We start from the raw sequence: 15,203 nt of genomic DNA, 5'->3' as shown, positions 1-15,203 counted from the left end.
ACGTTGAACTTAAGGATTTCAGACCTGTCCAAGGTCACAGAGCAAGAAAATGGCACAATAATGGTGGTAATCTAGATCATGGTAGTATGAAACACATTTATGCTTTTAATTATCTTGCTGCAAACCCTTTTGTTTTAAAATTTTATTTAAGTATACAAGCTTCAAGTATTTCATTATATACAGATTTGGGAACATAGTGATACCATCCTACCCTTCCTACTGCCCACACTCCAACCCTTCTTCCTCCTCCCTCTCCTATTCCCATTCTTAATTTTTACAAAGATATATTTTCAGCTTACTTAATGATAATCAGGTTAACCCTACACTAAGTAAAGAGTTCAACAAATAATATGAAGCAAAAACACTAATCCTCAACAGAAGAGACAAGGGCTGTAAAAAATCATAGAATACTAAAATGCCCTTTCACTCCAATACATTACATTTAGGTACTCTACTAGTTATCAGATCAGGGAAAACATATGATATCTTTTGGGGGACTGGCTTATTTCACTAACTATAATGGCTGAAAATAGTGTGGGGAACCTGAAGTCAGTAAGGAAGTAAGTGTGTAAATTTAAAAACAGGATATTGTGAGATGAACATATTTTTAAAGATAAAAAGAGGAAAAATTCAGGTGGTCTGATGAAAGTTGGCAGATAGCTGTTAAAGACAGAAAGAGGGGCCGGCACTGTGGTGCAGTGGGTTAATGCCCTAGCCTAAAGCGCTGGCATCCCATATGAGCGCCAGTTCGAGACCTGGCTGCTCCACTTCCAATCCAGCTCTCTGCTGTGGCCTGGGAAAGCAGTAGAAGATGGCCCAAGTCCTTGGGCCCCTGTACCTGTGTGGGAGACCTGGAAGAAGTTCCTGGATCCTGGCTTCGGATTAGTGCAGCTCCGGCCGTTGCGGTCATCTGGGGAGTGAACCATCGGATGGAAGTCCTCTCTCTCTCTGCCTCTCCTCTCTTTGTGTAACTCTGACTTGCAAATAAATAAATAAATAAATCTTTAAAAAAAAAAAAGACAGAAAGAAAAATGGTGAATAGAGGAAAAGGAAGAATGGTGACATCATTTAACCAAATAATTATATCTGACCTAGTTTTAAAAGTATAGGAAGGGGTTGGTACTGTGGCACAACAGCAGGTTAAGCCATCACCTGCAGTGCTGGCATCCCATGTGGGCAGCAGTTCAAGTCCCAGCAGCTACACTTCCTATCCAAGCTCCCTGCTAATGTGCCTGGGAAAGTGATGGAATATGGTCCCAATACTTGGGCCTCTGCTACCCAAATGGGAGGCCTGGATGAAGTTCCAGGCTCCTGGCTTTGGCCTGCCTTAGTCCTGGCCATTGCAGCCATTTGAGGGATAAACCAGCAGTTGGAAGATCTCTCTCTCTCTCTCTCTAACTTTGCCTTTTAAACTGGATTAGGAAGGATGTAGAGATACAAATTTTCATGGGGAGATAGAAAAAACAATCTCACAGGTCACAACAAAATATACTTCTATAAAGTTAAGATGTTCTAAAAGATCACTTTTGTGGGTTTTTTTAAAGATGATAATTTATTCATGGATACAGGAGGTCCTCAAGAGAACTTTTCTTCTCAAAACTTGGTGTGCATTAAATTAAAGACAAGAAAATCCCTCCTCTTGTGATGCTTGCAATTTAAAGGGTAGGATGACCCTTAAATTTATCGTCCAAACCTGGACATTTTTAGAGTAAAAGGGAATATCTTTAATAATTTACTGGGACCACAGACACAGACTAGAACTGCTCCAAACGAATTGCAATTTATGTTCATCCTACTAATGGACAATAAATAAGTAAACGAACAAGTACAAATGCAATTATAAGTTTGGGCCGCTTTTAAAGGAAGCAAAATTTATTTGAATAGGATCATCAAGGAAGGGCTGTCTGTGGAGGTGACATTAAAAAAGACTGAAGGATAAAAAAAGAAAGATTCATGAAAGAGGGAACAGCAGCACAGTAGCTTAATAAGCCCTAAGCTGGGAAATAGCTCACCCTGTCCTAGGAATTGACTGGGGTACAGTTTCTGGGAGCACACCAGTAAGGGGAACAGAGTGAGGGGGGCTGGGCAGAGGAGTCAGTGAGGAGGTGACACAGGATCTTGTTTGTGCAAAGGAAGCCCTTGAAGGGGCTTTAGTCACCTAGTGAGCTTATCTAAGTTACATTACACTTGTGGGGTTTGGCTGTTCGGAGCAGCAGTGAAGTCTGAGACAAATGAATAGTATACAAATAAACTGGAGGTAACACAAGCAGACCTGCTCATGGCTACATGTAGGTGTTGATAGGAAAGCCAATCAGTAATGACTTCCAGCTTTCTGCCATAATGCAGTGGGTGGCGATTTCTGGGATGGAGTAGATTCTCAGAGAAAAGCCATCTAAGCAGAAAACATGAGAGCACCAACTCCCAAAGTCCAAGATGACTCAGTTTCTCTCCTGCAACTTGAAAGCAGGAATGAAAACACCCCATTATCAGGTCATGTTCTTTGGCTAAAAGCTACAAAATGGACTCAAGATAGCTTAGGCAATGGTGATACGTGGGGAAACCAGTGGGAACTCAGAGGCTCAGGGAAGCTGCAAAGTCAGGCTTGGAAACAAGCAGAAGTCGTGGCCAGAACAAAGGCAGGATCCACGTGACTGATTAGAGCCAATTTCTAGAAGGAAATGCAAGGGCAACCATGTCTAGTCTTTTCAAATCTCTGTTCCAGGAATTGCATTTAGGAAGAGGGTGTTTGATAGGCCGAGATTTCATTATGTGTCCTTCTCTTCTTCATCGGAATATAGCCAAGGGGGAAATGTTAAATTATTTATGTGAAGTACGCAATTCAGTCCCTGGGCAGTCAAAGCCTGAATCTGACCTGTGCACAAGGGACTGCAGGTAGTCGAGATGTACAACTGAAATTGTCCATGGGCCAACAGCAATCATGCATCCACCTGGCCACCTGGGAAACTCTGAGATGAGGAGGGGATTAGAGGGTTAGACTCTTCCTGAAATGCACTCAGGAAGGTATGAACACAAGGACAAGCTCCTGTTTTCCTGGATGTAAAGAGGACTAGCCATTTTCCACAAGCCACTTTACTCCATCCTGATATAAAAATAGCCTGCATACTAGCACTTCCATCAGACATTTAATTTCCTTTCGGGTCTGCATTTGGTGATAATCCAGGGGAATTAGTGAACCTGGGTCCTCTTCACTACACTGGGATGATTTAGCTAATGATCTGTTAATGAGCTGTTAATCACTTATTCAAATCGGGGAAGTTGGGTGACTGAACAGGTGCTGAACCTGGAGGAAGAATCTGCTGCAATAAAACCTTCCAATTTCCATTTCTCTGGGAGGGCGCACATCCTTGCTCACTCCTCATGTATTTTTTTTTTTTTCTTCCACTTCCTAGCAGGATCCTGGATAGACTTGGCTCCTGGTGTCTCCTGGCATGCTGATAGCCAGGGTCTACCACTCTTGAATGTTACATCTCAGTTAGTGATGCACACAGGAACGACGGTGTCTCCATAGCTTGTTATGTCAACTGAAAAATCACTGAACTTCAGAAAAGTAATGAGCTATCTATCAAGTCTTTAGGCAAAAACAAGTTGAAAATTCTAAACAACCGTACACTACCTCATTTAACCAGCCACAGAGTGACGAGAGAAGATGAGGAGCTGCTTTCCAGATGCTGTGATGGAAAGTTAGAGAAGTTAAGAAAATTCCCCAAGGTCATTGACACGCAAGTACCAGAACTGGATTTCAGTCTAGGTGTGACTGACTTCTTGTTCTACATACTTAACTTGGGCCACATGACCTCTCCAGGAATTTGAAGTAAACATTTTATATTATTTCAGGGGATGGCGCTGTGGCACAGCAGGTTAAAGCCCCAATCTGCAGCACCAGCATACCATATGGGCACAAGTTCAAGACCAGGCTGCTCCACTTCCAATCCAGCTCTGTGCTATGGCCTGGGAAAGCAGTGGGAGATGGCCCAAGTCCTTGGGCCCCTGCACCCACTTAGGAGACCTGGAAGACGCTCCTGGCTCTTGGCTCCTGGCTCCTGGCTTCTGATCGGCACAGCTCCGCCTGTTACAGCCATCTGGGGAGTGATCCAGTGGATGGAAGACTTCTCTCTCTTTGCTTCTCCTTCTTTCTGTGTAACTCAGACTCTCTAATAAATAAATAAATAAATCTTAAAAAATATTTGGAATTGATGCTATATATATACAATGCATGAAATACGTACTTGCTCCTCAATGAGTATTCATTCATGGACAAGGGAAAACCACCTTCAGAAATCCTTGGATTGCTTGTTAAAATGAGGATTCCTGAGCTCCATTTCAGATCTGCCAAATGAGAATCTTTGAGAGTAGGCCCCACAAATTTATACACTCCCCAAGTAGTGTTTATGCACACTAGAGTTTGTGAATTTTAGTCCCTCGCTGATTTGTTTTACTATTACCGTGGCCAACATATTTAATAAGATTAATGACCTGTTCTCTCTGCCGAGAGGATTTTAGAGGCATAACATTAGAATATGAAATATTCCAGTATGACATAGGAACAAAAAGGAAGGGTTCTTGGAGGCCAGTACACATATCAGGAGAGACACCACCTGACCAGCTGCTAGGGAGACATAGGGAAGAAACACACAGAGGTCTATACTGGCCTGCATTTATTTCAGAAAAATATAACAATGAATATTAATTGGGTTCATCCTGACTCAAGAAACAAAAAAGCAGTTTAGCATACTTTCTGTAACTTCTTGCTATGAATGCCAGGAATGATATAATAAATGTTTAAAAGATATGTGAAAAACAACTTTAAGAGTCATTTGGCACTTGTACGGATAATTTTTATCTTTGATAGTGCCTTGAATGTTTTGTGTGTATATGGGAGCCTTGTGCATCTGAGAATCCCCCACATGACATTTTATCCTTGATGGTTCTGGGTTAATAAAACATCATTATATTCTATTTATGAGCCAGCATAGGGATGCAGGGATTATGTATTAAATAAATATAATTATGAGTCCAATAAGACAATTGACCTTTATATTAATGTTCTGGCTGCTCTTCCTGGTTAAAATGAGTGACTTTGGATCAAAATCCCTTCTCTTATACATTTTCTTATCTTCAGAATGAGACTGCAAGTTCCTACTAGGTGTCTATTAAAAACATGTTATGAGACTAATAAAGATGTCTGTGAAAAGAGAATTCTTATATATCTCTGCTTTCTAGATTTAAGATAATAATTCTATTTTATTATTTTATTATTTAAGGTAATAAAATTATTTTTGCTTAAGTGGCTGATCATCAGAACTCATGAATGACCTCATACCAACTGTAGAATTGCTTTTTAAAAAAATTGAACATCGGGGCTGGCACTGTGGTGCAGCAGGTTAATGCCCTGGCCTGAAGCGCAGGCATCCCATATGGGTGCCAGTTCTAGTCCCGGCTGCTCCTCTTCCAATTCAGTTCTCTCTGCTATGGCCTGGGAAAGCAGTAGAAGATGGCCCAAGTCCTTGGGCCCTGCACCCGCCTGGGAGACCCGAAAGAAGCTCCTGGCTCCTGGCTTTGGATCGGCGCAGCTCCGGCCGTTGCGGTCATCTGGGGAGTGAACCAATGGATGGAAGACCTCTCTCTCTGTCTACCTCTCTCTGTAACTTTGCCTTTCAAATAAATAAAATAAATCTTTAAAAAATTGAACATCAAAATTTTGACATTATCATAACAAAATTTAGCACTGCTTCACATCTTGACAGTACCTTTAATATAATCCAAATAGAAGTATTAGTTAAGCCTCAAAATATCTGGATGAAATAGGAACCCTTTATGTCATGACATAACATGGACAAAATTTGATCATTGATACAAAATGAATAATCAAATGATTTAAAATAAGCACATATTTAAATAACCCATAGCTCTTAATAAAAAAAAAAAAAGCTTAACTGCTTTGTTTTTAAACAATTAGAATTTAACAAAGACATTAAGAAAATACAATAGGTAACTTCAACAGAACACAAAATCTATCTTTGGTCATCCCAAGAATTAAGTAAATAAAACTTAAATTAGTTAGCACATGGAATTATCCCATAACTTGGAACAATTTTAACAGAGTCAGAACTAGGGAAGAGAAAAGTTAAAAATTCTAATGACCTTGTGTTGTTATCAGACACGGTGATTATCTTAATGAAAAAGTCTCAGAGGCCTAAAAGGGTTAAATGTTTGATAAAATCCTACAGGTGTTTTCAAAAATACTGTGTGGAATAAGCAAGTGCCTATTCTTGTTGGTTAATGAATTTATAATTTTAAACACGGCTATTGAAAGCCTTTGTGATCCACAGTTTTGTATTCTCCAAACCTTAAAAATCAGATTTACTGCTCATGAAGTTAAAACAGTGTTGGTTCTGTGTTTAAATGTGCCCTTTCAGATTTCAAAGGACCTCTTCTTCCTTGACCTCTATTGTGTTCAATACTCTGGGACAGTTCTGTAAGCAGATAAAACCAATAATGTACTATAGTTTCCAACTTCAAAAAAGTATGGTTAATTCAGATTACTAAGAGCAGAAAGTAATTCTAATTGGTTGATGCTAATAAAAAAAAAGACAGCTAAAGATCTTAGGAAGCTGTTACTGAAGCTGCTTTATTATTCTATCATGTATGTTATGTTACATGTGTGCACATACTGTACATCTACATGGGGAATTTATTTAGAGTTCTATTTTAATTGGCTTATAGATAAAATACCACTCATAAATTCAAACTGCTAAGTTAATCAAAGATACCTTTTTGGTTTGTGTGACCTAAATTTCTGTACCAGATGTTATAAATTTGTTAACTTGGGTTTGCTGGTCAAACAAGTTTCACTTGTGTTAGATATTTAAGCAATGTTTCCAAATACATAATACTCTTGCATTGAAATTTATAAAAGGCATTGGACTTTCAGGTAAATGTTTTCCTACGTTGTTAATTAGCAGTTAAAATTGTTTGCTAGTTTTCATTTGATATTGTTGTCAGTAAGCGATCTACAAAGCCTAACCTGTTCCCTCATTTCTCTATTCTCTTAAATATAGAAGTTAATTCTATTCTGAAGAACTCTCTAGAATGTACAATTTGATCTTTAGACCTTATAAAAGGGATGGCTAACATTTTTTTCTGTAATAATAGCATAGCCAAAATGAGAACTTAAATTATGATTCCACAGCTAGATTTACTTTGCCATGGGCACAATAAACAGACAAAACCTCCCCTTTTTTTTTTTAACCACCCTAAGGGAGAGTTTTACTAATGACTTAAAATTTAATAAACAAGGTGGTCATCATTTTTGACATAGCTTTCCCCATGGGCATTTTCTATCTCAAAGAAAACCACTATCAGCACATGCCTGTGACCACAGATTTCTAGTTTAGGCCACCAAAGATTGAAGTCAGAGCACCCCCTTGGCTTGCATTCCCTTAAAGGTTTCCTCTGGCCTGTGTTAACAAAAACCAGGACGAAGAGGAAGCTAGGCTGCAGAAACAATACAAAGATAGGTAGCAGGCCAATTAATGGCTGTTTTACACAGTGATCTGCCATCAAAGAGACCCAACAGGCCAGTCCATTGCATTTGGTTTCCGATGTGGGAAACCAAGGCTTCAGCAGAAGTCAGCTTATGAAGAGCCCTGGCAGCTATGCCAGCCAAGAGTTGAGTCACTGGAAATGGACCTGCCCTGCAGTTGAAGGGCTCCAGGTCAGATCCACAGGCCTTGTTCACTTTAAGAGGAAAAGCCAAGCCCTTCACTCGTCCCAGCTTCCAAAGTAACCACTGCTGTCAAGGGGATGGCCAAGCAGGGTCAACAACATTGCATGCAGAACTGTGTATTAACTAAAAATGTTTTCCTTTTAGGAATGCCACTTACCTTCTCTTCAAGCCAGCTTTGCTCCCAAGCCAGCCAGGTAATGCAAGTCAACAGGGTGACTCCTTTATGATGTACCGCACGTGAAGAGACGTAGATAGGTCTGAGCCTTGTAGCTGACAAGGTCTTAAGCCCACCTGAATGTTTTCAAGCCCTTTTTGTCAGTTTAGAATTTGCCTCTCAATGAAAAAAACGTGCTCATAGTTTAAACACTTTTCTTAGGGCCTCTAATAATGACTCTGTCCTAAGTTTTAGATCCTGCAATTTTAGATCCTGTGTGTTTAAACTGCTTGTTAAATTCCTTTTCAGACTTGAAGTAAAATTCTATGTGGCCATGCACATGAAACCTCCGATGGAAGCCGTTTCTGCAGACGGCGCTGCATCCCCCTGGAGAGGCCACCTCCTGCTGCAACCTTGTCTTGACTCCGTTCCCAAAGACACCTCTTTTCAGCATGAAGCAGCCAGAGTGATCATCGCCCCCCGTTCCCCTAACAGATGTTAGGGCTTCCATCTGGGAGGGAATGTGAGGGGTCAGATGGGTTAATAGATAGTCAGGGGATTCCAGCAGAATTTGGGGTGTAAAATATTTGCTTCCTTCCCTAAAACATTATCTCTAGCAAGAACAAACAGGCCGCCCTCCTTGCTTTGGAATCCCCAAATTTACCACGAGACTAGCAAGGGAGCTCCTTCAGAGCTCACAGCTTAATGTGAAAACAAGTTACCTATCCCACCTTTAGCAGGCCAGACAAGACAGAGAATTGTAAATGAGATCTTTTGGTGGTTTCTGTCCCCTCCTGGTAATGGAAAGCCAATCTGTCCAGTTTTTTTTTTTTTTTTTCCTTTGAAATTGTACTTAAAGCCTACTGCCACCAGTCTCCTTTGGGTTTTCCTCTCTTGGAAGCCCCTCTGCGCACCGCTCTGGCTGGCAGTCCTTGATTCTAATAAATACTTTTAAATCTAAAAAAAAAAAAAAAAAAAAAAACATTTGAACCATTACACTGACAAGTTCTATGGAAGAACTAGAGTCAAGGTTACTTTTTGGAAACAAGACTGCATTTGCTGTTGTTTGTTTTCTTTACTTTTTTGCTTTGTGCTATATTTTTTCTTGACTCAATTATCTTCAAACCATTCACCAGAAAAGAATCTAAGTAAGAGATGAGTGACATTGTTAAACTTCTTTTTCTGTTAAGCCCTATATTTTTCTCATTTTTTTTGACAAAGGGGATGCTTGAGTCTTACTAACCAACCAATTTTGTTTAAAAAAAAAGAAAAAAACAAGGAAAGAAATGGGTAAACCTACCAATACAACAATATATGCTGAACTGTTTATTTTCTTTTTTAATTTATTATCATTTATATAAAGAGATAGATTTCATGTAGTTTATAGATTTGATTCTAAGAAGATAATAACAATTTCCTGCCCTCCTTTTCTTCTCTCCCTCTCCCCTTCCTTCCTTTCTCTCTATTTAAAACATTTTTTTTTCAGTAACATACTGCTAATTTACTTCATAGTCACAGGTCTAACGCTCCACAAAACAAAGATTTCAACAGGTAAAAACTAGAAAGACCACTGCTCAGCAGTCATATAAACAAAGACTATAAGCAATAATCAAATCTCAAGATGTCAATTTCACTCAAATACATTAAATTTGTTTTGTACTCTATATATTAGTTACCACAAATCAAAGAAAACATATGCTATTTGTCATGTTGAGTCTGGATCATTTCACTAAGCATAATGGTCTCCAGTTGCATCAGTTTTATTGCCAAAGACAGGATTTTATTCTTTTTATAGCTGAGTAGTGTTCTATCATGTATATATACCATGTTTTCTTTATTCAGTCATCAGCTAATGGGCACCTGGACTGATTTCATGTCTTAGCTATTGTGTATTGAACTGCTGTAAACATGGGGTACAGGTAGCTTTTATATGCTGATTTCACTCCCTTTGAGTATCTCAGGAGTGGGATATCTGGGTCATATGATAGATCTATTTAGTTTTCTAAGGAATCTCCAAACTCTGTTCCAAAATGGATGAACCAGTTTACTTTCCTACCAACAGTATATTAAGATACTTTCTTCATCATATCATTGCCAGCATATGTTATTTTTTGATTTTTGAATGATAGGCATTCTATTTTTTTGAAAGATTTATTTATTTATTTAAAAGTCAGAGTTACACAGAGAGAGGAGAGGCAGAGAGAGAGAGAGGTCTTCCATCTGCTGGTTCACTCACCAGATGGCCGCAACACCCAGAGCTGCGCCGATCCGAAGCCAGGAGCCAGCTTTTTCGAGGTTTCCCACATGGGTGCAGGGGCCCAAGGACTTGAACCATCTTCTGCTGCTTTCCCAGGCCACAGCAGGGAGCAAGATTGGAAATGGAGCAGCTAGATCTCAAACTGGCACTATATGGGATGCAGGCGCTTCAGGCCAGGGAGTTAATCCCCTGTGCCACAGCACTGGCCCCAATAGCCATTCTAACTGGGATGAGGTGATAGCACATCTTGGTTTTTATTTGCATTTACCTGGTGGCTAATGATCCTAATCATTTTTTATTTTGTGTCAGCCATTTGTATTTTTGTTCTTTGAAAAATTTCTTGTAATTTTAAGGAAACAAAATATCCACATTTTATTCTTTGAAAAACATCTCAAATGTTTGTCTGATACACATTTTTTAGATATTTTAAACTCATCTATTTATCTTGATTTTTTTAATTTTTTTAATTTTTTTAATTTTTTGACAGTCAGAGTGGACAGTGAGAGAGAGAGACAGAGAGAAAGGTCTTCCTTTGCCGTTGGTTCACCCTCCAATGGCCGCCCCGGCCGGCGCGCTGCAGCCGGCGCACTGTGCTGATCCGATGGCAGGAGCCAGGAGCCAGGTGCACTCCATCCTCCACTGCACTCCCTGGCCACAGCAGAGAGCTGGCCTGGAAGAGGGGCAACAGGGACAGAATCTGGCGCCCCAACCGGGACTAGAACCCGGTGTGCCGGCGCCGCTAGGTGGAGGATTAGCCTAGTGAGCCGTGGCGCCGGCCGATCTTTTTTACTTATTTATTTGAGATAACATTTTTAATTTACATTATAGTAAAAGGTATAATGACTTAAATAAAGAGTTCAAAAAACAATGTAGAAAAAACAACCCACTTAACAAATGGGCCAAGGACCTCAGTAGACATTTTTCAAAAGAGGAAATCCAAACGGCCAACAGACACATGAAAAAATGTTCAGGCCTACTAGCAATCAGGGAAATGCAAATCAAAACCACAATGAGGTTTCACCTCGCCCTGGTTAGAATGGCTCACATACAGAAATCTACCAACAACAGATGTTGGTGAGGATGTGGGGAAAAGGGACACTAACGCACTGTTGGTGGGAATGCAAATTGGTAAAGCCACTATAGAAGTCAGTCTGGAGATTCCTCAGAAACCTGAATATAACCCTACCATTCAACCCAGCCATCCCACTCCTTAAAATTTTCCCAAAGGAAATTAAATTGGCAAACAAAAAAGCTGTCTGCACTTTAATGTTTATTGCAGCTCAATTCACAATAGCTAAGACCTGGAACCAACCTAAATGCCCATTCAACAGTAGACTGGATAAAGAAATTATGGGACATGTACTCTATAGAATACTATATAGCAGTAAAAAACAATGAAATCTGGTCTTTTGCAACAAGATGGAGGAATCTGGAAAACATTATGGTGAGTGAATTAAGCCAGTCCCAAAGGGACAAATATCATATGTTCTCCCTGATCAGTGACAACTAACCGAGCACCAAAGGGGAAACCTGTTGAAGTGAAATGGACACTATGAGAAACAGTGACTTGATCAGCCCTTTTCCTGATTATTGATGAACAATTTAATACTTTATCCCTTTTAGTATTTTTTGTTCTACTTAATACTATTGGTTGAACTCTGTAATCAGCACACAATTATCTTACAAGTTTAAATTTAACTGAAAAGTGATCCCTGTTAAATATAAGAGTGGGAATAAGAGAGGGAGGAGATGTACAGTTCAGCACAGTTCACAGTTGATCATAATGATAGGATTAAGAGTCAAAGGGATCACATAAATTAGACTAGTGTCTACTAATACTAACTTATAGAATCAAAAAGGGAGAGAACAATCCAACATGGGAAGCGGGATACACAGCAGACTCATAGAATGGTGGATGTCCTAAACAGCACTCTGGCCTCAGAATCAACCTTTAAGGCATTTGGATCTGTCTGAAAAGCCCATGAGAGTATATTAGGCATGGAAAGCCAAGACACTCTGGCAAAACAAACAAACAAACAAACAAACAAAAAAAACCCAAAAAACCTAAATGAAAGATCTCTGTGAGTGAGATCCCAGTGGAAAGAATGGGCATCAAAGAAGGAGGTACCTTTCTCTGAAGGGAGGTGTGAACTTCCACTTTGACTAAGACCTTGTCTAAATGGGATCAGAGTTGGCGAACTCAAAAGGCTTCCATAACCTTGGCAACTCATGACAAGAGCCTAGGGTAATTACTGACACCATAAACAAGAGTGTCAATTTATTAAGTAAACAACAGGAGTCACTGTGCACTTATTCCCCATGTAGGATCTCTGTCCTTAATGTGTTGTACAATGTGAATTAATACGGTAACTAGTACTCAAACAGTATTTTACACTTTGTGCTTCTATGTGGGTGCAAACTGTTGAAAGCTTTACTTAATATATACTAAATTGATCTTCTGAATATAATGCTAATTGAAAATGAATCTTGATATGAATGGAATGGGAGAGGGAGTGGGAGAGGGGAGGGTTGCTGGTGGGAGGGAAGTTATGAGGGGGGGCACTGTAATCCATAAGCTGTACTTTGGAAATTTACATTTGTTAAATAAAAGTTTAAAAAAAAGAAATCAAAAAAATAAAAGTAGAAATTATCAAAGTTGAGCAGGAAAATAGGCAAAAGCTGTAAACATAATCAAATGAAATGATGTTCAACTTCATTCATATAAATTACACTTTAAAATAGTCTCAAAATTATTAATACTATGGTAGAATATGTTTCCTGTCAATTTGTTGGACAAATATGGTTTTAAGATGCCAACTTCTTGCATTTTTCCCCAGAACCATAATAGAAATTGTATTTTAATCTTTAATCACATCATCCAATAATACTCCCATGAAATCATCTCAACAGTCTCTTTAATACTATAAGTATAAATTATCAAGGAATTAAATTTTACACTTAAATTTCTTTTCAGGATCATTAATTCCAGTTAGATTAATAAGAGCTAGAGTTCCAGATGATTAACCAGAATTCCTAAATAAATCATATTTTAAAATATGTAAAGAGGCTTGGTTAAGGGACATCATTTTCCTCTATGTTAGAAAATTCTGCTAATCTCCATCCTTAAAGATAAATGCATTTATTACATCAATCAGAGAAAGGAGTGGGGTGAAATATATGAAAGTTATTAAAGGAAGGGAGATGGATAGCAATTGAGACAACAGTTTGTTTTGCAGCCTCTGAATCCATTTCCAGAAAAAAACACCCTTATCAATTTCTAGGGAATGGTTTGTTCTGTCACTGTGGATGCAGTGTTAACGTTCTTTATGACTCTCTCAGAGCCCATGCAATGACACCAATCTAAATAAGGGAGAAGGGAAGGCTTAATCACACCTGTCACTGACCAGTTATTAACATTTTCCAACAAGGGCATTAGAGGAAAAATTCTGAGAGGTCAATTTGTATTTCAAGAGTGGAGCCAAAAGAGAGAAAACTTACTTGAAAGCAGCGTGCTTATGGCAAGAGCAGGTGTGTTAAGTCCACATCAATTTGCTAAGCCTCTATCAAATGTCTATGTTACACACATCACTCTTGGTCCTTGGTCATTCAAGAAGTTCATTGTCCAGCAGGCAAAGCTGTTAAGGGAAAATATAAACTGAACAAATATTTGTCAAAGCAATTTGAATACACATAAACACAAGATACAAAGGAGGGCTTGATGAAATCGTTCTGGAACAATAAAAACAATGAAACTTTGATTTACGTGCCTGACTGTGAGAAAGAGACCGTCTGACAAAAGAGACAAAAGAGGTGCAAGGGAAGTTCCAGGCAGAGAACAAGCCTGGGCAAGGCTCAGAAGTGCAGAATAGCATGGGAAAAGATGGAGGACATGGTCCTGTATCAACGAAATGTAACATTGATATGGAAAGAGGGAAAAACTTAGGAATAAGCAGCACCTTATTAAGCAGGACCTCATATTGGGAAGCTATTCCAGGAGATTTTGAAGAGTGGTTATATGGTCAAGCTGTATTGGATAAAAACTGCCAAGAAAGCTTTGTGGAGAAGGGATGAAAAGGAAGTACTACTTGTTGAGTTCTTTATTACTGAAGGGTTAAGCTTGTGATTATAAAGAACATTGAAAGTGTGTCATTGTAAAACTTAAAAGTAAGAAAAGTAGGAGGGAGAGTTGGAGGAAGGGAGGGTAGAGTGGGAAGCACCACTATGCTCTTAGAACTGTTTATATGAAGTACATGAAACTTGTTCACTTTTTATAATTGATTTTCAGAAAAAAGGGATGAAGAATGGAGAAATGTTGATGGGTTGGAGACTGGGATAAAAGTAAGAGAGAATAGTGTTGTACATTAAGGTAGTAGAGGTGAAACCTGGGTTATAAATGATGGTAGAATTTGAAGAATATGTTTTAGGATTTCTAAGTCTTTGTATTGTTTTGATATAGAATGGGTGACTATTTGGATGTAGGCCCAAGGACTCGACTGTGCCATCACCACATGGTCCTGTGTAATCCCTTATTGTGTTACCCAGTATCCCATTGACAAACCCTTCAGCTAAACCTTCAGGAACTGTCCATGCTGCAGTATGTGTGAAGTATTGTGAGGGGTCAGACAGGTTAATAGCCAGTCAGGGTGGTCCTGGTGGAAATTAAGTGTGCAAAATGCTTGCTTCCCCCAAAAGTTGTCTTTAGCAAGGTCAAAAATGCCTGCCCCATTTCTTAGGAATTTCCAATTTTACCTTTGTTAGGTAGGAAGTCAGATTTAGCCTATGTGTGTGTGGAGGCAGGCCTGAGGATCAGCACCTACTGGGAAGCTCCAGAAGCCCAGCATCTTGCACTTCAAAGTCTGGCCCAGACCCTGATAACCTCCCAGGTGGTCCCAGCCCTTCCCCCACAAGGAGAGCTCCCAGGAGAATTCTCTCTCGGACCGAATGGGTTACCTGATCTGATAACATGGAGCAATAAAACCCTCTCAGACACCCTAATGGAAGCCCCCCTACTCTGCCTGGGAGCCAGCAAATCTGAGGAGGAATTT

General features: G+C 39.4%; 1 long non-coding RNA gene across 1 annotated transcript; it reads left to right on the top strand.

Annotated features, from left to right (window-relative positions):
- Positions 1–7,518: 7,518 nt before the first annotated feature.
- LOC149128597 (uncharacterized) lies at positions 7,519–8,745 on the top strand. The gene is made up of 3 exons (XR_016221689.1): positions 7,519–7,803; positions 7,892–7,941; positions 8,211–8,745. It is a non-coding gene; the product is annotated as an uncharacterized LOC149128597 (long non-coding RNA).
- The last annotated feature ends 6,458 nt before the right edge of the window (positions 8,746–15,203 follow it).

This window comes from Oryctolagus cuniculus, chromosome 1, assembly GCF_051225735.1.
Source record: "Oryctolagus cuniculus isolate XC-2025 breed Fujian yellow rabbit chromosome 1, ASM5122573v1, whole genome shotgun sequence".
Taxonomy (NCBI): domain Eukaryota; kingdom Metazoa; phylum Chordata; class Mammalia; order Lagomorpha; family Leporidae; genus Oryctolagus; species Oryctolagus cuniculus.
Note: the sequence above shows the minus strand (reverse complement) of the source record. Positions and strands in the feature narration are given on the sequence as shown.